Source organism: Rattus norvegicus, chromosome 17 (genome assembly GCF_036323735.1).
Source record: "Rattus norvegicus strain BN/NHsdMcwi chromosome 17, GRCr8, whole genome shotgun sequence".
NCBI lineage: Eukaryota > Metazoa > Chordata > Mammalia > Rodentia > Muridae > Rattus > Rattus norvegicus.
The window spans coordinates 18,404,951-18,429,553 of NC_086035.1; the positions used below are offsets into that span (position 1 = coordinate 18,404,951).

The following is a 24,603-nucleotide window of genomic DNA, read 5'->3' on the forward strand; positions in this document are numbered from 1 at the left end:
GGGAAACCATGGGAAACAGCCTGTAGGCTGGAGAAGGACCACAGGGATTAAGAAACATGAAGATCCTAACGCGACTTCATGTGATAATGCAGGTTATTCTTAAAATCGTAATGGTGAGTTGTGAGAAAAGGAGATTTAACAGGCTGTGGTAGCGCACACTTGCCAAAGCCAGTACTTGGGAGACACAGGTAGGAGGATCGAAAATTCGCGGCCAGTCTCCGCTCCATGGGAGTGCAAGGCTGCCTTAACCTACCCGACAAGCTGTCTCAAAAACAAACAAGAACAAAACAAACAACCAAACAAACAACGAACAAAAAGTGATAGAGAAGAAAAATGTGAAACTATATATACCTTTTAAAATATATGAAAGACTAAAAAGATCTAAATGAGAGTTGTTGATGATCTCACACATGCTGTAAAATTTTTTTACGGTTTAATCAGGCGATGATTAACCCAAAATTCAAGGTCGCGGAAGGGAACTGGGAAGCATCCTAGGACAGGGAAGGCAGAGAGAAGAACGAGCTAGGCCTATTCAATTATTTTGATAACATGGATTTGCGCATGCGCAACTATCGCCACTCTTAGAACCTTTCGTCCGGTCAAAAAGAGCTCAGGGGCCACGGAGAAAAAGGGGAGAAAAATCTGTGAGAAACAAATGTCTCTGGGGTTGGCGGAGCTGCTGTGAAACGACAAGATGGCGAGTCTTATGTACTCACAGCATAGCAACCGTGGATGTTGTACAAGGAAGGTCGAGGGAGCCTTCATTCTAGCATGGTGGGGGCTGGGCACTCATGAGCCCCAAGAGAAGCTATTGACGGTGGATGGCCCTTAGGGGGAAGGGAAGTCAGTTTTCTTTAAGGCAGGAATGAAAGGTGAGTGCAGTGAAATACATTGCAAACAGATATGAAAAATTTAAGAAGTAACAAAAATAATATATTTAAAATTAAATGAAGAAGCCAGTGGTGAGGGCTCACAGTTTTTTTTTTTGTTTGTTTGTTTTTTTCTTTTTTTTCGGAGCTGGGGACCGAACCCAGGGCCTTGCGCTTGCTAGGCAAGCGCTCTACCACTGAGCTAAATCCCCAACCCCGGGCTCACAGTTTTTATCCCAGCCTGGGAGGCAGAGGCAGGTGGGAGTTTAAGGCTAGCCTAGTCTCCAGAGCGAGTTCTGAGTTCCGGGACAGCCAGAGCAACACAGAGAAACCTTGTCTCAAAAACTAATACAGAAGAAAGACATTCTGTACTTGTTCGCTTCCTAAGGATCTCTTAGAAACAGTTCCCCAGGAGCAGATTCATGCATTATGGGGGCCTTGTGTGACTGGCTTCTTTCACTTAGCAGGATGCTATCAAGGTTCATACATGTAGCGTTGTCATATTACTGCAACCTTTCTGTGTGCACACAGAAGTCAGAGGTCAATGTCAGATGTCTTCCTCAGCCACTCTCCACTCCCCCCCCCCTTTTTTTTGAGGCAGGGTCTCTCCCTCTATCTGCTTCCCCATTGCTGGGATTCCATGCACAAGCCACTACACCGAGTTTTTAATGTGGGTGCCGAGGCTCAAACTCAGGTTTTCACGAGTGAGCAGCACACACTGGACCATTTTCCCAGCTCTGCCTTCCTTTTTAATAATATCCCATTGTGCGGATGGGTCATACATATGTTCCTCCTACCCATCTCTGAGTTGTTAGCATTGTCAGCACCACTGAGCCTCAGTGTGTATAGTTTTTAGGGTTCCTTTTTAAATTGTATTTGTGGATGCAAGACTGAGATTTGAACTAAAGGCCTTGTGCAAATGCTCTTCCAATGCGCTACACGGCCAGCCCCCTGTGTAGGTGTCTTTTGCCATGGCTGTTTTTGCATTTCTCTTGCATGTAGACTTACAGCGGAAGTGCGAGGTCAAACAGTGGCTCGGCGTCTAACTGAAGGAACCGTGGTTTTTCAAATTAAACCCATTTTATATTCCCATCAGCAGTGTTTGAGGGCTGCAATTCCTCTATGCTCTCTCACCAACACTTGGGATGATCTGATTTCTAAGTTATAGCCACACTAGTCAGTCTGGTATGAGATCTCACTGTGGTTTTGATTGGCACTTACCCAATAGATAAGGATGTTAGGCATCTTTTTTTTTTTAATGGCTCTAATAGCCATCTATATGTCCTCCCTGGCACACTTTGATATTAGACCATCTTTTTATTAGCAAATTAGAATGGATGTTTATATATTATGGATCTGAATATCTTATCACATATATCATACACACACACACACACACACACACATATTATACTTTGAGAGTTACCTTTTCACAAGCCTTTTGTTCTCAAGCCTTCGTCTACACTTGACAGTAAGTTCACAGTTGTCCCCCTTGAATATGATGTCCGTAACTCATCTAGGCTCGGCATATCCTGATGCGTAAGTACAAAATTGGTGAATTACGACTAAAACTAAGCCTCGTTATAAAGATATATGTTAGGAGATATTCAAAACAAAATGAAACACCATTGTGTCCAAAGTAAGTTAAGGTTGTTCTTGTGAGTATTTAATTTCTGGGCATAATTCGGGCAGTTGGAGAATCTAGCCATCGGAGACGCTAGCCCGAGGTGGGAAGGTGGGGGAAAAAAATCAAACAAAAACCCAGAACCATTCCTTTTCTGTTTCCTTCAATTTTCTTCCTCTAAACTAAATGTGTGCATGCCTGTGTTTGTGTGTGTATGTGCGTGGTTGATGCCTGTGAGTATGTGTTTGTGATGTGTGTGTGTGTGTTAGAGGAGAAAAATCGCTACAAGTGAAAATGAACTAAATTTCAAATTTCATATCTGTTAACACTATTAAACTTGCTGGTGCCTTTCCTCTCCATGTTCTCCTCAGCCCCTTTTGATTTTCAACAGCCAAGCTGAGTGGTTACTAAGCCAATCCTGAGGGCTTCAAAGTCTCTTGTTTACCACCTAGCTCTTTAGCCAGGAAGTTAGGGGACCCCACACTCTGTCACACCCACAAGCTAAACTACATCTTGTGGAAAATCTTACTTTCTGCTCGAAAACCTGGTTGGTCACTGTCATTTCTCACAGTCAGCTTCCTTTTCCTCTTTTCATCCCTGAGTCTCCCTTTGATCTTAACTTTATTAAGGAGTTTTCAGATTTGAGGATTCGTGGAGAAGTAAGTCTTTTCTTGAACAAAAAAAAGGGGGGGGGTGCTGCAGTCTTGTCCAGATAGCGTGTTCTAGCTGCAAATTATTGGTTTAATTATTTCCACCAGCTTTCTGTATCTGTTTTCAGTCCCAAATGGTTACACAGAGCTATCTGAACTACCCAACCCCCTCCCTGCCCTCAGCAGGCTTGCCTTCTAACTAAACCCCAGCAAATCGAAATCACTCCAAGCATGAGACACCACTGTTACCTTCTACAAAGTGGTCCCAGCTACGTCAGCAAGACTTCTGAGACACCTTCATTAGATGTGGAGGTGCCTACCAGTAATCCAGCGCTCAGAAAACCGAAGCTGGAGGATTGTGAGTTTGAAGTTAGCCTGGGCTAATGGTGAGTTGCTGGCCAGCCTAGGTACAGGGTAAGATTGCCTCGAAGAAGCAAAGGAGCCATACCTGTTATCTCAGCTTTGAGTTCCACGGTGAGGCTCTGCCTACCAACAAACCAAGCAGCCAAAGGAACAGGCAGTGCTCTCTTTGCAAGCAATTCTGATAAACTAACTTTTAGGGGTTGGGGGCCAGGGGGATTCTACCTTTTCCTGACAATGTAGGCAAAGCCCCAAGTCTTGGCTGCACAAAGTTCACCTCCACTTGGTAAACTGTTTAGACCTAATTCTGAATACACGTCCTAAAAGCACAAACTCACATAAAGAACGCCTGGATTCCGACATGGCTAAAATGCACAGCCTCTTTGTGGTGTTGATGAGAATAAACATTCTCACGTGCATGGCGGACCATCAGCCTGAAGATGACGACAAGACTGCTGATGTCACAAACAAGCCCCTATGGGGCAGTCAGAGAGCCGCCGCGGGGTACCATTTTCAGAGCAGTCCCTTCAAAGCATCAGTTGCGTTCGCATTTTTTAGAAGTGACTCATAGCCTCAAGTCAGATTCTGCTCAGAAGCCAGGTCCCTTCCTCTCCTTCCAGCACCTTCGGATTGAGGTAGCATTGGCAAGAGCCATTTCAATGACCCCCACCCTGGAACCCTTGGGAGGCTCAGAACAGAGCAGTGGAGACCCCTCGAAGTTAGACCAGCCTAGGATGCGGTGGCTGTCGGCCGGGCAGGCCACGGGTGGCCCTCCAGTCCCAAACCCGAGGTCCTCAGCGCCCGGCGAGCAGCTGGAGCGCTGAGCTGCGCTGACCCAGATGAGCACTGCCCCAGCGCCCGGATCCCCGCATCCCAGGTCCTCACTTCCCTTGTCCTCGAATCTGGGTGGCCTTAGATCCCTGAGTCCGCTTCGCCTTTCTTCCCCGCGTCCTGGCCATCACCCACTCTACCCGGGGCACGCAACTTGCGAGCGACAGCCTCGGGGTGCCCGGCGCCCAGGCAAGCCCCCCCATTCTCCCCGCCCCTCCGCGCTCCAGCCTGACCTGCTGTACAGCCCAGGTCCCAGCTTCGGTGATGCAAAGCCAGCTCCGGCCACTCGCGCCCTCCTCCCGCAGGCCCTGTGCTGCCTCCGCCTCCCCCCTGCACGGGAGCCCGAGTCGGTCACGCTGCTCGCGGGGAGAGTCGCCCGCGGCTTCCGGCAGCTCCAAATACAGACGCGCACGGGAGGGGCCGGGAGCACCCAGCCGAGGGCGGGGGTGGCTAGGAAGGGATCAGAGAGGAGGCACAGATGGGCCGTGGGAGAAGAGAGATAGGAGGGCAGAGGCGATCGCTGGTGCAAGCAGGAAATGCCTTCACCTCCTCCTGCAGGTTTGCAAAGAGTTCTGAAAAGGTCTGGCAGCCCCTGACAGGGCTTAGGAGTGGGTAGAGATGCACAGTGACCCACACAAAAAGAGGGATAATGAGGCCCAACTTGAATGCCCTCCAACTCAAAAGGATAAAGGGGTGCAGATGCGTTGTAAATCGGGGGCAAGTAATTTATATACAGAAACTTTAAAAAGTCATCTGATTATTTAGAAACGAACAGAACCATGGCCAACCTACTTAATCAACTGTTTACTTGTAGACACTGCCCCTTCTTCTGTATGCATGGAGCGCTTCTCTCTGGTTAGTGTAATTAGAGAGGATTGATTTTCGATTTTCCTTGGAGTCTGGAATACTGGACATGAAGTTCTTCAGTGAATGAATGCCAGGGGAAACAGCAAATGAAACGGAGGGGGTGGGGAAGAGAAATGTAATAGCTTATGTTCTTTTGTTTAAGTTTTAAGTACGTGTCCCTAGCTGCCGTGGGACTTGTTATGTAGACCAGGCTGTTCTTGAACTCACAGGCATCCTTCTGCCTCTGTCTCTAGAGTGCTGGGATTAATGATGTGCACCACCATGCTTGGCCCTACACATATACTAAAAGCAAAACCTCTCAAAATAGTGTGGTAAAGGGGATTCTGGTAAAGCCAGTGTTCCCTGTTGTCTTAGTTAGGGTTTTATTGCTGTGAACAGACACCATGACCATAACGACTCTTAAAAAAGGAAACATTTCACTGGGGCTGGGTATCAGTTCAGAGGTTCAGTTCATTTTCCTCATGGCTGGAAGCCTGGTGGCATGCAGGCAGGCAGGGTGCTGGAGAAGCATCTTGACCTCCAGGCAGACTGTCTACCACACTGGGCATAGCTTGACCATATGACACCTCAGAGCCAACCTCTGCAGTGACTCACTTCCGTCAGCAAGGCCACACCTCCTAAAAGTGCCACTCCCTATAGGCCTATGAGCCAATTACATTCAAACTACCACATCTGTCAAGGTTAAAAAAAATATCATGCTTAACTCAGCTCTGTGTGTTATTAAAAGCTCACAACTGGGAAGCCATTCCTGGCGGGCACCTCTTCACTCTCTTTTGTCTGGAGTAAAGGGAAGCCTGTTTATTATTCATTCTGACGCACGTGCTTTGAATGAACACACACAGATAGACTGGGTTTCTGAGACAAGGATATAGGCCAGACTGGCATAAGACCCAGTCCCTAAACTCAACGGGCAATCCTCCTGCTTCCACCTCCTAAATGCTGAGATTACAGGCAGGCATCAGACCTGTGATGCTCCAACTTCCACAGTTACCACAGAACGCTTCTTCTTCCTTAGTCCAGCTGTCCTCCTATGTCTGGGGAACTGGTCCCAGGGCCTGCTGCAGATACCAAGATCTGAAGATGTGTAAGGCTGCCGTATAAAATGGCACTGCATTTGCACACTTCTGCAAACTTCTTGCCTGCTGATCATGTCCTGATGGCTTACGGTACCCAATACAGTCAAAATGCCATGTAAACAGTGCATTGCCATGTATTGTTTGTGTGTGGTGGCCAAAGACAGGAATGACTGAAGCATGTTTGGTGTCGTCAACCCTACTCTAATGTCTGTTCTTCTTTATATAGGATAAGAGTTTTGAATGAACTCTTTCTGTGAATCTCAACATAGTAGAGGACTCCAGCACCTTGAAACTCAGCCTGGAGAAGGGACGATGTCTCAGTTGATAAAGGGCTTACTTTGCAAGGGTGAGGAACCAAGCCTGCTCTTTAGACCTCAGATACGATGTGCGGTGTGGTTGTGTACACTTCTAATCCCAGGGCTGCAAAGGCAGAGACACGTAGAGCTCTGGTGTTGGCTGATCGGCCAGATTAGCCTCTGCTTGTACAACCTCAGACCAGTGAGAGGTGCCATGTCTCGAAGCACAAATATCTCCTGAGGAACAAAGCCCAGGGGGGTCCTTTGATCTTCATAACAAGCACACACACACACACACACACACATACACACACCCATGAACATACTTGAACACACACACAGACACCCATGAACATACTTGAACACACACACACACACACATACACACACCCATGAACATACTTGATCACACACACACACACTCATGAACATACTTGAACACACACACACACATACACACACACAGACACAGATACCCATGAACATACTTGATCACACACACACACACACACATACACCCATGAACATACTTGAACACACACACACACACACACACACACACACACACACACACAAATCTAGGCTTCTGTGGCTTCTAAGGTCTCCTGAGATCTCGTCTTAGTCTTTGGTGTTCTGTAACCGAGCTCCTGAAACTGGGTGATTTGACCACATACCCATTTGATAGTTTATCAACAATAAGAATTTATTTCTTATAGTTCTGGACGTGGGGGAGTGTAAGACCCAGCAGACTAGTATTTTGCTTCCAAGCTGGCACCCTCACTCACATGGCGGAGGGCAGAAGGGCAAAAGAGGGATAGATAAAAGGTGTGCCTGTTTATGGTTGGTTGAGAAACAAAACAGATGAGCCTTCCCCACAGCCTGGTTTTTTTTTTAAATAAAAATGTCACTGCATTTATTTATTTTGTGTGGTATGTACTTGCATGCATGTATCAGCACACATATGAAGGTCAGAAGACAGCTCGCAGGAGTTGGTTTTTTGTTTTTCCATCTCACAGGCCCAGGAGCTCAGGGACACAGATTAGGCAGCAAGCACCTTTGTCTATTGAGCTATCTGCCTCCTACCAATCTCCTTGTGAGAGCACTGACCGCAGCCCAGAGGGCCAGGCACTCAGGATTCCCCCACATCATCTCCTCTCATGCAATAACGTTCTGGCATCTGGTATTTTGGAAGGCGTGAGCATCCAACTCTGGCAGGTTCTGAAGCATCTATGTGTATGACTGATCCGTAGGTTGCTAACCACTGTTGAACTTTCTTCGTGAGAAATTCTCCCCTCCTAGGGGCATGATCAATGAGGAACAAGTGAGTCTTTTGAGAGACTCTTGGCTAAGAGCCATCATGACCAGAACCCTCTGTGACTCCTGCTCCACCCTCATGACTACTACGATCACTGAGACTGGGTCACTGGTAGGGTCTCTCCCTGGCAAATAAAAACATGGTGTTCTTCCCCACGGCTCTTCCTGGTCCCCAAGGGGGCCAAGAAGATGACGTCGTCTCTCCAGTCACACGCCTTTTCTAGAGCCAAAAGACCGAAAACGTATGTTGCCAGTGTACTGCAGGGCTTCATGTTTTAACAAACTCCCGGCGGAAAATTACCAGGAGGCATTTATACCAGCAGATGACTCGAGAACATTTGTTCTACAAATAGTTGACTTCGTACTGTGCGCCTCACATCTCGGGTACCCAGAATGCAACACTGTAAGCAAGATGGATACCGATGCCATTGGCCTTCTGTCTCTACAGCTTCTACAGCCCAGGATCCAACCAACCTCGGATTTACGATATCTGAAAAGAAAAATATGTAGGGGACGTGTACAATTTTTATTCTTGTCATTAATCTTTAAGCAATCCAATATGAGTATTTCTGTGACTTTTTTCATTGACTAGGTACTAGAGACAAGCAAAGCATACTAGACAGTCTACGTTATAAGCAAATGCGGCACCGTTTTACAGTAAGGAATTGATCATCAAGGGTGAGGGTGTGTATAAAGGCCCTGGGATACCAAGAGAGAACTGTAATTGGTAAGATGTATTAAGCCATGACCATGTGCTTAGACAATCTCCTCAGTATTTTATATGCATCAACTCAGCAGCCTCGTGACTTGGGTGCTGTTATTATCCTTGATTTGTAAGTGAAGACCTCATCACAGGAAGGCTTAGCTCTTCGCTCAAGATGATAGAACATTATTGTCTGAGATTTGGACCTACGAGCCTGGCTGGCATTTCTTCCAATCATTCCGTTTTATAGAGATAAGAAAGAATGAGGGCTTTATCATATCATGTCACGAATGGTCGCTACGAAATTAGATACTTCAACAGCTACGTCTAGTTTTGTCATCAAGAGTCAGGGCCAGGGAGACTTCAGTTGATAAAATGCTTGTCTGGCAAGCTTGAGGATCTGAATCCATGTAAAAGAGTTAGGTGTGGTGACTTCTGCTTGCAATCCCAGACTGTGGAGGCAGAGACAGGCAAGGTCTTTGGGGCTTACTAGCCAGCCAGCTTAGTCTACTTGTTAGTATCCAGGCCAATAAGAGACTTAATCTCAAAACAAAAAGGGCAAAGATTAAGGATAAACTGGAAGATGTCTCGAGGAGTTTGTCCTCTGGCCTACACACACACACACACACACACACACACACACACACACACACACACACACACACACACAGCTCTCCCACAAACCAATAAATCTAGAAATAAAATTAGCACATCTCTCTTTTATTGAGCTGATGTAGTATCCATGTGAGATTGGTTCTAAGACCCTGGACAAAACTCAGATCCTTGAGTATATAAAACCGTGTAATATGTGCATGTTAATTACCATTCCTGTATACTTTAATAATCTCTAGATGACTTGAAATACTTCATACAGCAACTAAAGCTGTAAAAATTTCTATACTATGTTGTTTAGAGAACAATGCTGGAAGGGAGAAATGTCTACTCCTACTCAGAACTGATGTATTTAAACTATAATTTTGATACACAAAACCATAGTTTTCAAGCAAAAATAAAGTGGTGGTTTGAATGAGAATGGCTCCCATAGGCTCATACATTTGAATACTTACTTGATCCCCCAGTTTGTGGAACTGTTTGGGAAAGATTAGAGGTGTGGCCTTGTTGAAGGTGTGTCATCGTGGGTGAGCTTTGAGATTTCAGAAGCCCATGTCGACCCATTTTCTCTCTTTCTCTTTGTCTCTGTCTCTCTATCTCTCTGTCTCTCTGTCTCTCTTTATCTATCTATCTATCTATCTATCTATCTATCTATCTATCTATCTATCTATCTATCTCTATCTCCACTAAATGACTAGGTGTATCTCATGAAGTGCTTGGGTTCTACAGGACACGATTCCCCCCTTTCCGGTGTCATCATGTTGATGGTTCTATCCTCCCACAGGTGGTTGGAGTCCAGGAAGGTGAGGGTGCAGAAGAGGGATGGATGGACCAGAAGCAGAGGCATTGGAAGAGGACTTCCTCAGGCTCCATGGATGCTAAAAATGACATTTCCCAGTTATCTTGTGAGCAGGGATTCTGAGCTTAGGACATCTGGCTAGGTTTCAAAGAATACTTTTTAGAAACCAGGCACGGTGCTGCGTGCTTATAGCCCCAGAATTCAGGATGTAGAGATATGGGGTTATCACAAGTTACAGGCCAAGAAGGACTCCAAAGTAAGATCTCATCTCAAATAATAAATAAATAAATAAATAAATAAATAAATAAATAAATAAATGGAAGGACATTTTAAATCTGTATGAAGTCATTATAAATGTTTAGGGAGTAAAATGTGACATGTCAGGTCATGCATAGTGTGTAATGGTCAGTCATATCAGAAGGACTGGTGTATGTGACAGCACAGACATCAACCATTTTTTAATGTTGGAAACATTCGGAATTCTTTTCACTAGTTGTTTTAGAGTTTCACGCCATTGGTGCCTCTAGCCATCCTCTTCCTGCTCTCTCTGTCTGTCTGTCTGTCTCTCTGTCTGCCTGCCTGTCTATCTGTCTATCTATTATCATTCCAGGTGAACATCTATGGAATCGGCATATCTAATTTTGAGTCAAGGTCTTCCTATATAGGGCAGGCCAGCCTTGAACTCCCAAACCCTCTTTCCTTGACCTCCTGTGTGCTGAGATTTAAGGCCTGGGTCCCCAAGCCCAGCTTGTGAAGCAGTTTTAACAGACTGTGAACTCCACACACCCCGTGTTCTAGACTTAAATATCTGTCATATGCACATGACAGCCCATCTTTGCAAACCCATAGATGCTTTTAGGATTCCAGGGACTCATTAGAGCCACACCCAACCAGTTTTAGTTCATAGTCATCTCTTCTTTCTTTGGATGCCTTTGAAATGTATAGCCTGTTCATTTGATTAAAAAGAAATGACTCTCAGTTTAAAATAAAAAAAACATTTTCCCTTTTGAAGTTCCTAATGTTGATATTAAAAAACTGGAATCCATATGTCAGTTTTATTTTATGTCATCACTCAGTGGGAAGGAAAGGATGCTGCCAGGCCTTGAGATGATTCTCTTCTTCTTGTAGCATGTTCACGCACACTGTCCATCCAGCCTTGTGCCTGGATATTAGGGACACCTGCCCTTGGATCTGGGACAGATATTACATGGCATGAAATCTTCAAAAAGTGTTTTCAGGAGTCGCTTAATGAAATGAATCCAGTTTTAAAGTCAGGGCTTAGAGAAATGAACAAGCTTTTGGTTTTTGTTTCTAAACCCCACACAAGAAATAAACTATTACTAATTTGCTATAAACCCAATTCCTGGAAAAGCAATATGGTAACTGCTTTTTTTTTTTTTTTTTTTTTTTTTTTTTTTTTTTTTTTTTTGTGGTGACTTAGATAAGAATGGCTCCCATAGGCTCATAGATTTGAATACTTGGTCACTGGGGAATGACACTATTAGGAAATGTGGCCCTGTGGGAGGAAGTGTGTCACTGGAGGTGAGCTTTGAAGTTTCGAATGCGTAAGTCAGGCCCAGTGTCTTTCTTCCTGCTGCCTGCTGCTCCCGATTTAGCTACTTCTGCAGCACCCTGTCTGTCTGAGTGCTACCATGTTTCCTGCCATGCTGATACTGGGCTAAACCTCTGAACGTAAGTCAGCCCCAGTTAAATGCTTTCTTTCTGTAGGAGTTGTCATGGTCATAGCATCTCTTCACGGCAATAGAACCCTGACTAAGACACTCTTCAAAAGAGAACCCTTCAGAGCCCGTGTGATGGCTTGGTGGAAAAGAATTCTTGTGGCACAAGTTCGATGGCTTGAGTCTGATTCCCAGATTCCACAGTGCAAGGAGAGAACCAATTCCTACAACGTGTCCTCTGACCTCTGACCTCTACATGTGTACCGTGGCAGGGTCATGCCCACATTCAAACACACACACACACACACACACACACACACACACACACACACACACACACACTTATAGTCCCAGACACTAAAATAGATAAAGATTTAAAATCCACCAAAGGAAAATGTATTTTAAAAACTTTTATCTAGTAGAATGCAAGAGAGCTTTAAGTCAACAGAATGTAGAACAAGTACAGAAAATCCACCAGTTAGCTACTCAGTCCTGTCTTCTCAGTGTAAATAGACCTACGAGAGTGGATGTCACCAAGAGCAGTGGTTAGACATGAGGTCGTTAGTCAGATTGTTTATTTATTTATTTATTTATTATTTTTTTTTTGGTTCTTTTTTTCGGAGCTGGGGATTGAACCCAGGGCCTTGCGCTTCCTAGGCAAGCGCTCTACCACTGAGCTAAATCCCCAGCCCCAGATTGTTTATTTTTAATTTGAATACTCTATCTTGAAAATGGTGACAATATAGGTTACATCCATCTCCCATCCTTATCAAACATACAAAAAAAAAATCCCTGTGTATTTCTTATGGTTGGAATGTGAAATGTCCCCACACATACTTGTGTGCTTGAACATATGAACTCCAATGGGTGGTGCTGTTCAGAAGTTGTGGAGGCATTGGGAAGTGTATCTAGCGGGAAGGGCTGGATCTCTGGGGAACAGACCTTGAGGTATGCATCCCAGGTCTACTTTCTGTCCCATCTCTGACGGTCTGCAGAGCTGTGAGCAAGCAGTCCTCTAGTGTCACACAGCCACGGCTATATCTGTTGTCATGCTGCCATATTGTCCCCACCATGATCAACTGTGTACCCTCAAACCATGAGCCAGACTAAAGGTCTCCACCTTTCCACTGGTCATACATCATAAGCACAACAATGAGTACAGAGTTTTATGTCTTTTCTGTGAGTGTTTTTATTATTTTCATGTACATTAAAAACAAGATAATAGCATATAGTTTAAATGGGGGGGTTATGTTTCAGATTTTTAAATTGTATAGGGCTGGGGAGATGACCCAGTGGTTAAGAGCATGTGTTGCTCTTCCAGACTTCCCAGGTTGGGTTTCCAGCACCTACATGGTGGCTCACAACCGTTTGTTAACTCTAATTTCAGGGCATCTGACACCCCCTCCTGGCTGATACTGACACTGTACACATGTGGTGCATATTTTTACACGCAGGCAAAATACCCACATGCACAAATAAAAATAAATCTTTGAAAGGTACTTTAAATATTGCGTTTACAAAGTGGAGTCTTCTTGTTGATGTCAATTAGCTGTGGCCGAGGTAAATGTTTATACTGCTGCTGCTAGAGATGGAGAGGAAAGACCATGCAGGCACCCAGAGAGGTATGGCTATGGCTCGGCCAATACAAACACCTCCTTTTGAAGTGAAATGAATTCCACAGGGTCCACTTACGTGTCCATGCTGGCTAACCGCACTGCTGTGACGCACAATAGCCAGGGAACAATCTGGATGATTCGTACTGTTTAACAGGTCTCTCCAGGCTTCTGACGCCACAATTCGATGTCGCCATCTTCAAAACTCGTGCTTGAGAACCGCACGATGAAGTTACAAATGCGTTTGCAAGATAGCTTATGAGGGGAGATGATAGCTTATGAGTGGAGATAGCTTATGAGGGGAGATAGCTTATGAGGGGAGATGATAGCTTATGAGGGGAGATAGCTTATGAGGGGAGATGATAGCTTATGAGTGGAGATAGCTTATGAGGGGAGATAGCTTATGAGGGGAGATAGCTTATGAGGGGAGATAGCTTATGAGGGGAGATAGCTTATGAGGGGGGATAGCTTATGAGGGGAGATAGCTTATGAGGGGAGATAGCTTATGAGGGGAGATAGCTTATGAGGGGGGATAGCTTATGAGGGGGGATAGCTTATGAGGGGAGATAGCTTATGAGGGGAGATAGCTTATGAGGGGAGATAGCTTATGAGGCCTTTAAGTCTTAGGATTTTGCGTTGAACCACATTTGTAGATGTGAGCTGAGGTTGGAGGAGCCTGGTAGAAGAAATTACAGTTGTCCCACAGCTACTTTCAACAAATAGGTCAGTGGTCAGCTATGAGACAAATGTTATATTGATGTAGTTTTTATCTTAACACATACTAAGCATAGATAGATGTGCACATGTATAGGTACTTACTTTTATACACATAATTATAAAACAGCTTACTTTATGGACGTTCAAAGATGGTAATCCTTAGAATGGAAAATTCCCAGGTTATCCCTCCAGGCAGCCAGGTATTTTTCTAGTCAGGACACTTGGCAGAGATTGTGACGAAGAACACCTCTAGCTATCCAAGTTTCTTTCTGACTTAGGTCAACAGTCATGAACAAGAAGGATTAGCTTCATTCTCCTGGCCAGACCTCAGACCTGGAAAACTCTGTTCTACTTTTTTTTATGGATCTCCCAGTTTCTAGAAACACTGCCATCCCAATTAAGTATTTTGTAATGATCCCTAAAACCAACAATAAGGCTGACCTAAAACCTGATCCTTTCTAACACCCCAGGGACTGGTGACGGGATCCAGCTGTTTCCCACCAACTGCGAGGACCCTCGTTTGCTATGTAGGCTTTTCATCTACAGAAAAGGAAGAGTTCTGAGGCAGCCACCTTGCCCATTTCTGGTCAGAGCAGAAAGCATTTGTCCCTCCCCTTCTCCCCCACACTTCCCATCCAGATTAACTGCATCATCCTGTGTATAAAGGAGAAAATAACTCACCAGCTGTCTCTGGCTTCCTTGGCTGCCAGCACAAGAACTGGATTGCACGGGGGGCGGGGGGGACGGACATTCCTGAGTTAAGGACAGTTGGCATGGGCGATCTGGGATACAGCACAAAGGCCTTCGTAGTGGTGTGCAGGGCGGGACCTTAGTCTATCTCTCTAAGGTACCACAAATGTGTCCAAAGTTACACTAAAGATTCTGCTTGTAGACTCTAAAAATGCTGAACTTACAGACAGAGAAAGGAGACTGGCAGGGAGCAGAGAGCAGGGATGAGCACACAGAGGGAGAGATATGGGGAAGGTGCGAGTTATTAGGACCTGGGCACGGAGGCACACACCTGTGATTTCAGCAATTTGGGGTTCTGGGGAAGCTCAGAACTAGTGTGGGTTACATAGACCCTGAATCAAGCAAATAAAAGGCTTCAGTTCAGGGAGTGTGTTGAGTAGTTGGCAATGAGGGAGGATCCGTAATAATATGCTATGTACTTGAAAATCACTGAGGGACTGTCTGCAAATTCTCACCACAGATTATCATAAGAACGTGAGGTGATGGGTACATTAATGAACTCAATTTAACCACCGCATGATGGAAAATCTATCAATCATCCATCTATCTATCTATCTATCTATCTATCTATCTATCTATCTATCTACTTATTTATTAATCACCAATATCTATCTATCTATCTATCTATCTATCTATCTATCTATCTATCTATCTATCTACTTATTTATTAATCACCAATATCTATCTATCTATCTATCTACCTATCTACTTATTTATTAATCACCGATATCTATCTATCTATCTATCTATCTATCTATCTATCTATCTATCTTCTATCTATCTAGTATCTATCAGTCACCAATATCTGTCTATCTTTATGTATCAATCACCGATATCTATCTATCTATCTATCTATCTATCTATCTATCTACCTACCTACCTATCTACTTATTATTAATTAATCACCGATATCTATCTATCAATCATCTGTCTATCTATTATGTATTAGTCACCAATATCTGTCTATCTATCTATCTCTACGTATCAATCACCGATATCTATCTATCTATTTATCAATCATCTATCATCTATCTAATCTTTCTATCTATAACCATCTATTCATCATCTATCAACTATCTAATCTATATTTCTAGCTGTATCTATCATCCATCTTCTATTATCTTACATTTTATTTGTTTTCCAGTGATCTATCTATAAGTATCATTTTCGCACTCTAATTACATAAAAAAGTTTTTGTAAAGAAACTCTCTTAATAAGATGAAAGATGAAAAGAGAAAAGTTTCATTGCGTTGACATCTGCACTCCTGCACTTTTGACTGATATTTCTGTGTCACTAGGCCATCATCACTGGGCGTTTATATATTGGAGAGCTTGTGTGGTTCCTGGTGTATCACTTCAGAAATCCTATGGACGTTTTTGGTATGGTAATGGTAGAATGAATGCAGGAGAAGGTGCAGTTCCAATGGGAATTTGAAACCTTGTTTGCATTGAATTTTTGCCAGTGCTTGTAATATTTCTTGGGGGCGGGGCAGGGAGATGGTCAGGGCTTCATGTAGCCCAGCCCGGCTTGGAACTTGATGTCTAGCTGGGGATGAGCTTGAACTTCTGATTATTCTGCCTCCAGCTCTGAAATGCTAAGATTACAAGTGTGTGGCACGATGCCCAGGCAATGTGGTACTTTGTGCATGCTGGGCAGCTGTCAACTGAGCAACTAGTCCCTCATCTAACTTTTGAGAGATCATAGAAGCAGGATCCTCAGGAACTCAGGCTAGAAATGTGAAGACACCTTGACTGCAACTGAACTGCACAAGAATGGGTTGTGCAACAAGGATACATCAGAGGAAGTTCCGTAGACTTCCATCTAGAATGGTCTGTATGGTGAAGGCTTGATTCCCAGATGGCAACGCTATCAGGAGATGATGAAACTTTGAGAGGCGTGAGTCTACTGATCTAGGAGCTTGCCCTTGAAAGGGATAGTGAATTTGAGGTTAGGAGACCCAGGAGACCCTAACTCCATTTATCTATCTGTCTGTCTATCCATCAATCTTTCCACCCATTCATCCATTCATCTATCTATCCATCTACCCATCCATCCACCCATCTAAATGAATAATTTAGAGGTTATATTTTCATTTCATATTTAAAAAGCAACAAATATACAAATAGTGCTATTATTTGTGGTACTTTAGGGAACATTTTTCTATAGTGTAGATTTTTTTTCCCAGTCTAGGTCGATTATTCCTTATCCAAACTGTTTGGAGACGAGTGTTTCACATTCCTCCCTCTGTTTTGGGAACGTGCACACACATAATGAGATGTGTGGAGAATACAGTTCGAGTTTCAGGACAATGTTTATGTTCTACACACACATTATAGACATGGCTCAATGATTACTTTACAGTTTTAAAAACAGATTTTAATTAATTAGCTGATTAATTAATTACTTAGTGTGTGCACCACCACACACATACAAGTACCAGGAGAGAATGCCGGGCTGGAGCTATAGGGGGTTGTGAGGTGCCTGACTGTGGCTGCCAGGAACTGAACTCCCGTCCTCTGGAAGACTGGCAAGCGCTCCCAACAGCCACGCATCTCTCTCGGCCGCCATTCAGCTTCTCAGTATGCTTAGATTTTTGACCCATTGTGTGAAATTGCGTGTGGAGATTTACACTTGTAGTACTGGCTTTCAGAACATCTGGGCTCTTGATTTCCGGGGTTCTGATGATGTAAAGGGAATGAAATAAAAATCACTAGAGCCTGTTGAAAAAAAGCCCAGGGAGACAGTGATAAACAGTGCAGGGCAGCATCTGTGGCCCAGAGGGGAACAGGATGCTCAACTCTAGCTTTTGACCTGATAAGGAAGAAGAGTCCTGGGGTGAAAACTCAAATACACCCTTTAGATGAAAATGCGACACATTTCTTAGTTCTTATAGCTCTAGTAAGGAGCCAATATTCAGACAGCCATGGATGTTGCTGTCTCATAAAAAAAGAAATCCACAGAGTTCTATAAAGTAAGACCAGGCCTTTCTACGGTTCTCAGAGGGGAAATAAAAAATTAAATAACTATGGTGCCACACTCATGCTTGACCAGCTTCCTGGAAACACGAGCATGTTTGTGAGCATTTTAATACTCTGCTCATTGGTCTAGAAGATTGCTCTTAGGTTGGGGAGTTGGTTCAGTGCTTGCCAAACGTGGTGGTTTGAATACGCTTGGCCCAAGGAGTAGCACTATTAGGAGGTGTGGCCTTGTTGGAGGAAGTGTGTCACTGTGAAGCTAGGCTTTGAGACTCTCCTTCTAGCTGCCTGGAAGGCAGTCTTCTCTTGACTGCCTTTGGGATCAAGAGGTAGAACTCCAGCTCCTCCTCCAGTACTGTGTCTGTCTAGATGCTGCCATGCTTCCTTCCATGATGATAATGGACTGGACCTCTGGCACTGTAAGCCAGCCCCAGTTGAATATCACCCTTTCTAAGAGCTTCCTTCTTCACAGCAATGGAAACCCTAACTAAGACACAGTGTAAGCATGAGGACTTGGGCTTAGATAGTGTGGTGGCACACACCTTCAATCCCAATGCTAAAAGGGAGAGGGGAGACAGAAGGATTCATTGGCCAACTATTCAATTGTCATTCAAATGACAAGTTCTAGGTTCAGTGAGAGACCCTGTCTCAAAAAAGAAGACCAACACAGGATACCTGGTCATCTGCTGGCTTCCACAGACATACATGCACATGGATGCACCCCCCCCCCACACACACACACACAAGTACATCCATATGCACACCACACAGAAATAACAGCAAATGGTGGTTCTTGAAAAACCCATATCTTAGGATATAATAACTCGGGTTTGTCATTCATACTTCTATAATGGAAGAAGGATTCCAGCACCCCATGGCTCCTCTGTGAAGATATTTCGAATGCATTCTGAGAGAGAGGGAGCTAATAAAGACTGCAGTGGCAAGTAACTGTAATTCTAGAAGCAACCAGTATCGGGAAGTCGTGCAGAGTGCTTTGTCATTCCCTTGCTCTCTTCACCCAGTATGCTAAAAATAGCACCACAGACCTTTCATTTATTTTGATTCTATTCCAGATCTCCATTGAGAGATTTTCATCCCCTCCCACCCACTCCCCCACTCCCCCACCCAAAGACAGAAAACTGGCCTCAAATGAGAGCAAATTCTGACACAGATTCAAATTTCCAGGGCTCTTCACCACACAAGCAAGGGCTTTGTGGACTCCCACGGAGTGGCCCCGAAATAGACAATTTTCCACGGCACATTGGAAAACTGGCATTTATCAGCAAGGGGAGTTTATCTGTTACATAAGGGTACATTCTGGAGACAGTTCTTCAACGATCTGCCCAAATACAGCACTAGTGCCTCAGATCCCAGCTTTCTCCTATTCACAGGAGAAGAGACAGTCAGTCTGTGTTCAGGAACCACGCGGTCACAGGTGAGACACCAGCATTCGGTTGGTGTACCTGAAGAATTGTAGCAGGCACAGATCACCCACTCTGCCAGTTCTTGGCTTTGGAAGCAAGCAGAAGGCAAATTTCATTTGGTGTGCGAGTGTAAGCCAGTTGTGTTTAAGCACCGTTAGCCACACCGGGTAGAGAGGTCCAAGAGAATGGGAATTTCTTTCTGTCTCATTGCCTGTCTGTTGCATGGTGATAGACACTATGACAAAAAGCCTGGGTTCTATTCACAGGTCATAGCCCATCATCAGGGGAAGTGAGGGCAGTAACTCAAGTAGAAACCTGAAAGCAAGAACCACTGAAGCACGCTGCTGGCTGTCTCAGTCTCTTGCCTGCTCACTCGGAGCCTCACGCTCAGCTAGTTTTTTTTTTTTTTTGTTTTGTTTTTGTTTTTGTTTTTGGTTTTTGTTTTTTGTTTTTTTTGTTTTTTTGTTTTTTTTTTTTTTGGTTCTTTTTTTCGGAGCTGGGGACCGAACCCAGGGCCTTGCGCTTCCTAGGCAAGCGCTCTACCACTGAGCTAAATCCCCAACCCCGTTTTTTTGTTTTTTTAATACAGCACAGAAGCACCTGCCTAAAGATGGTGCCACCTACAGTGGCCTTCCTGCATCAATTATCAAGGTAACCTCCTATTGACATGCCCACAGAAGGCATTTCCTCAGCTGAGGCTTTTCACCTCAGAAGCATGTAGGCTGTGCTGAGTTGACAAAGCTAAGGAGGACACTGTGGGAATTGACTAGAAAGATTCAGGCACTGTCCCTAGTATCACTCCATGATTTGTCCCTTAGAGCAGAGGTCCTCTGCACGTCTCCATGAAGACAAAAGAAAAAGGTAGCAATTTGAAAGGATAAGGATGACCCCCGGGACACATTTCTGACTGTGTTCTAGAACTGGTTCTATAGGATTCCGTTCATACGATGTGTGGAGAGCAGGCAAATCTATAAAGGCAAAAGGGAAGTTGGTGAGTGGTCAGTTATGGTTACTGTCTTGGCTCCTCTCCATCGCCAACCTGACTGGGTTCGGAATCACCTAGGAGACACACCTCTGGGTATATCTGTGAGAGTGTTATCTGAGGAGGTTTATAACACACCCTGAAGATAGGTGATGTCATTCCACAGACCGGGACCTATGTCTGGATAAATAGGGGAAAGAGGAAGCCAGATGAACACTAACAATTCATTTCTCACCGTTCGTTCCCCAAGTGCTGACCTGATCTGTGTAGCTCCTGCCTAAACAATCTACAGAAGCACTGTGGCTCCCCAGCCCTGGTGAACAAACTCTAAAATTGTGAGCCAAAAGAAATCCTTTATTCTATAAGCTGATTTCTGTCAACCTTTGACCCGACTCAAGAAATGTAAGTAACACAGGCTCTGGGGTTTCTTTGGGGGCTGAGAAGAAGTTCCAGCATTAAAAAATGCCAGTGCTTGAATAAGGGTGGATTGAATAACTGAAGGTAAGTGAGTTGGGTTTTTTTCCCCTGTGTGCACATGTACATGTGTGCATGTTGTGTCTCTGTGGGTACACATATGTGTGGGTGTTTGTGCACATGTGTGTGGAAGTCAGAGGTTGTCATATGTTTTCCTAAATCACACTCTACCTTATTTTTTAAAGACGGGGTGTCTAATTGAACCCAGAGCACACTGATTTGGCTACATTAGCCCCAGAGATCCTCCTGTCTCTGCATCCCTAAGACTGGGATTACAGGCCGCCACCATTGTACCCAGCTTCTTGTATGGGTACTGAGGATGGGATTTATCTGGCACTGGTGAAATGATTGAGCTGGTAAGGTTGCTTGCTACCAGGCCTGACAATCTTAGTTCATTTCAAAGTGGAAGGAGAGATATACTTATAACACATACACACACACACATACACACACACACACACACACCACACCACACACACCCACACACACCCACACACACCCACACACACCCACACACACACACACACCACACACACACACACCACACCACACACACACACACTACACACACCCACACACACACACACACACAAATACCACACACATACACATACTTCACAAACAAACCACACACACACACACCACACCACACACCACACATACCCATACATATACCCTTACACACACACAAACACACAGAGACACACACAAATACCACACACCACACATACCACACACACACACACAAACACACGGAGACACCACACACACGCACGCACACACACACACAAATACCACACACCACACCACACATACCCCACACATACTACACACCACACACACTACACACACACACACACACACACACACACACACACAAACTCTCCACACAAATATTATGGAAAAAAATTCTCTCTCTTCTGAGTCAGTGGACATTTAATCTGTCTTTTTTTAAAGTTTATTGTATTTTCCAGTCTCCATAAATGCCTGCGGTGGGAGTTACTAAGACTATAAACAAAATTCACCGCTAAGCAGACATCAGTAGCACTGACCTCCGTGTGGGAAAACGAAATTAACATCCAGCCTTTCAGGTCTCTCTTGTCTATCAACAGCTTCAATGTACTTTAGAATGAAAGCAACTAGAATCTCTTTTAAAATAAACTTTTCCCATTAGTTTTGTTGTTGTTGTTCTGATGTTCACAGCATTAACTCTGGTTTTAACCGTCTGATGTGATCAGGTGAGCGTGGGCTCTTGTGGGACCACCACTACTTCGCTTCTAGAATGTTTTCTGCCTCGGCCGTTCAGCAGCCATCCAACACTGACTTCCTCCTCCCGGCTGCTGCCAACGCTGTTCTTCTTTCTGTTTCTATGAACTGGTTTGTCCTAGTGCCTCCCGTAAGGGGCTGTGCACAGTACTTGTCCTGCCGTGACTGACATTTTTCTCTCAGCACAGTGTTTGGTTTAATCCACGCTGGGGCATGCCTCAGATCTCTTTCTTTCTTTTAGAACCTGGTGTGTTTCACTTAACACACTGTGCTCCAGTCCCATCCACTTTCTTGAAAATGGCCCAATTTGTTTTCTATGCTTGAATAGCGCTAGAGCAGGTACGCATTTTCTCTATCGGAACATATATCGCTCGGCATGCAGGCTGATCCATCTCTCGGTGATCTTTGAGAGTACTTTATTAAACATGGCTACAAACATATCCTTTGTATGCTGACTTCATTTCCTTCAGATAAATATCCAGGAGTGGTATGCCTTAACCAGGAGGTAGGTCCAGTTTTAATTCTGTGTGTGTGTGTGTGTGTGTGTGTGTGTGTGTGTATACTTGTGAATATGTGTGTGCTTGCACATGCGTGTGTGTGTGCCTATATACATCTGCATGCATGCGGAAGTCAGAAGCTAACTTTAGGTGTCATCTCAATTGTTCCCCGTCTGAGACAGGCTCTCTCACCAATTCTGAAGCTCACTGGCTTGGCTAGACTGACTGGCCAATGAGCCCCAAGCATCGGCCACTTCTTTGTCCCCAGCACTGGCATTACAAGTGTTGCTAAGCTTCTTATGTGGGTGCTGAGGCTTAGAGCTCAGTTCCTCATGTTTTTAGGGCAAGCACTGTCCACCAAATGAGCTCTCTCCCCAGACTCCCTGTTTTTTAGTTTTCTTACAGCCTTACAGAATGGCTATAATACTTTGCATTTTCAGAAAGAACGTATGAGGGTTCTTTCTCCAAAGCACTTGTTATTTAATACACATTGTGACCGGAGCAAGGTGGGACCTCAGGGCCACTTTGGCTTGCATTTTCCCAAAGACAAAGATATCGAGCCTTTTCCATATATTTATCAGCCATTTTAACTTTTCATTGTCATTGACAAGTTTGTGCTCAGACTATTCGACAGTATTTAGTTGGTTTGCTTTCTTCTTTCTTTCTCTCTCTCTCTCTCTCTCTCTCTCTCTCTCTCTCTCTCTCTCTCCCTTCCTTCCTTCCTTTCTTTCTTTCTTTCTTTCTTTCTTTCCTTAAGATTTTGAGTTTTTTCTATATACTAGACATTAATGCTTTGCCAGATGAGGCACAGAACTTGCTTCTGCTCCATGGGTTGTCTGTTCGCTGCTTCGCTTGGCTGTATGGCGAAGCCTTTCTAACGTTGTGAAATACCATTCGTTAGTCCTTGCTTTTGTTTCTCTGGCTACCAGAATCCGGTCTAGCAAAGCATCGCCTGCCAATGACTTGAACTGTTCCTTCTGTGGATTTTCCTAGCAGCACTTACATCTTGGATCTCACTCCAAGGTCTCTGATCCATTTTGCATCGCCTCGTGTACAGACTGAGGGACAGGCTGGTTTCACTCTCTATGAACACTCCATTTTCGCAGAATTCTGTTTGACCACTCGTCAAAGAGGATGTCTTTTCTCTGACATACGTTTTGATACCATTGCAAGAAAATAGCAGATATCTGTGGCCGCACTCTTTATTCTGCTCCACTGATCTATACACCGGCTTCTAAGCCCACACCATACTGTCACAATGACTGTCATTCTGAACGAAGGCATAACAATGTTCCCAGAATTTCTCTTCCACCTAGAATCGCTTTCCCAACTTGAAGCTTTTGTGTTTTCATGTGGACTTTGGGCTTGCTTTCCCATCTTTGCTAACAACATCATTGGTCTCTTCATGGGGGATTCTTTTAAGTCACCCTTGGTAGTGTGCCCGTTTTAATCATTTTGTTCTCCAACTCCATGAAGATGAGAAATCTGCCTACTTTCTAACACCCTTTCCAATTTCGTTGGTCAGTGTTTCCCAAGTGTCCCTGTACAGGTCTTTCACCTTCTTGGTTCGGTTTACGCTAGTGCGTTTTGTCGTACCGCAGGTTCGTTGTCGACACACACCAAAGCTACTGCATTTTGTATCCTGTTATGTTGCTGCCATTATCGGTTCTGAGATTCTTTCAGTGGAGTCTTAGGGTTTTCTAGCTATAAAAACACGTCACGTGCAAACAGGCATCAATCAACTTCCTCCTTCTCTGTTTGTATGCCTTTCATTTATTTAATCTTCTTTCCCTCAGTGCTCTGGCTTCAATACCTAGTGCTCTGTTGTGTAAGAGTGGTCAGAAGCAGCACCGTTGACTTGTTCCTGATTTTAGAGGAGGCGTCTTTAGCTCCCTCACAACACCATTATGCTGTGGCGTGTGGGTCTGTCATATATAGTTTTCACAGGATCTTCCCATACCTGAATAATTCTGGATCATGGGGGATGTTAAAACTTTTATCCAAAGCTTTTTACCTCTTGATCTTGATCTGTGAAGACAGTCGTTTTGGTTCTCTTACTGAATTAACATGTATTGATTTGCATGCATTGAACCATTTTTGTATTACTCTTTGGAACGAAACCAACTTGGCCACAGCGTAAGATCGTTTCCCAATGCGTTGTTGACTTCAATCCGCATGTATTCTGTTGAAGACCCAAGGGGATGTTAGCCTGTAGTTGTCTTTA

At 44.3% G+C, this 24,603-nt stretch overlaps 1 protein-coding gene and 1 long non-coding RNA gene across 6 annotated transcripts in view; one reads left to right on the forward strand and one right to left on the reverse strand.

Annotated features, from left to right (window-relative positions):
• The window catches only part of Cap2 (cyclase associated actin cytoskeleton regulatory protein 2), a 149,220-nt gene extending 144,489 nt beyond the window's left edge, over nucleotides 1-4,731 (reverse strand). The window contains exons 1-2 of one of the 4 annotated variants that reach the window (XM_006253754.4): nucleotides 4,568-4,731; nucleotides 2,296-2,401 (exon numbers count right to left, since the gene is read on the reverse strand). The gene's annotated coding sequence lies outside the window, so the exon portion shown is untranslated. 4 annotated transcript variants of the gene reach the window in all.
• On the forward strand, nucleotides 4,004-10,335 carry LOC120097855 (uncharacterized). 2 transcript variants are annotated; one of them, XR_005495686.2, is made up of 3 exons: nucleotides 4,004-4,138; nucleotides 6,504-6,623; nucleotides 9,987-10,335. It is a non-coding gene; the product is annotated as an uncharacterized LOC120097855 (long non-coding RNA). The 2 variants fall into 2 exon arrangements; XR_010059109.1 differs by lacking the exon at nucleotides 6,504-6,623.
• The last annotated feature ends 14,268 nt before the right edge of the window (nucleotides 10,336-24,603 follow it).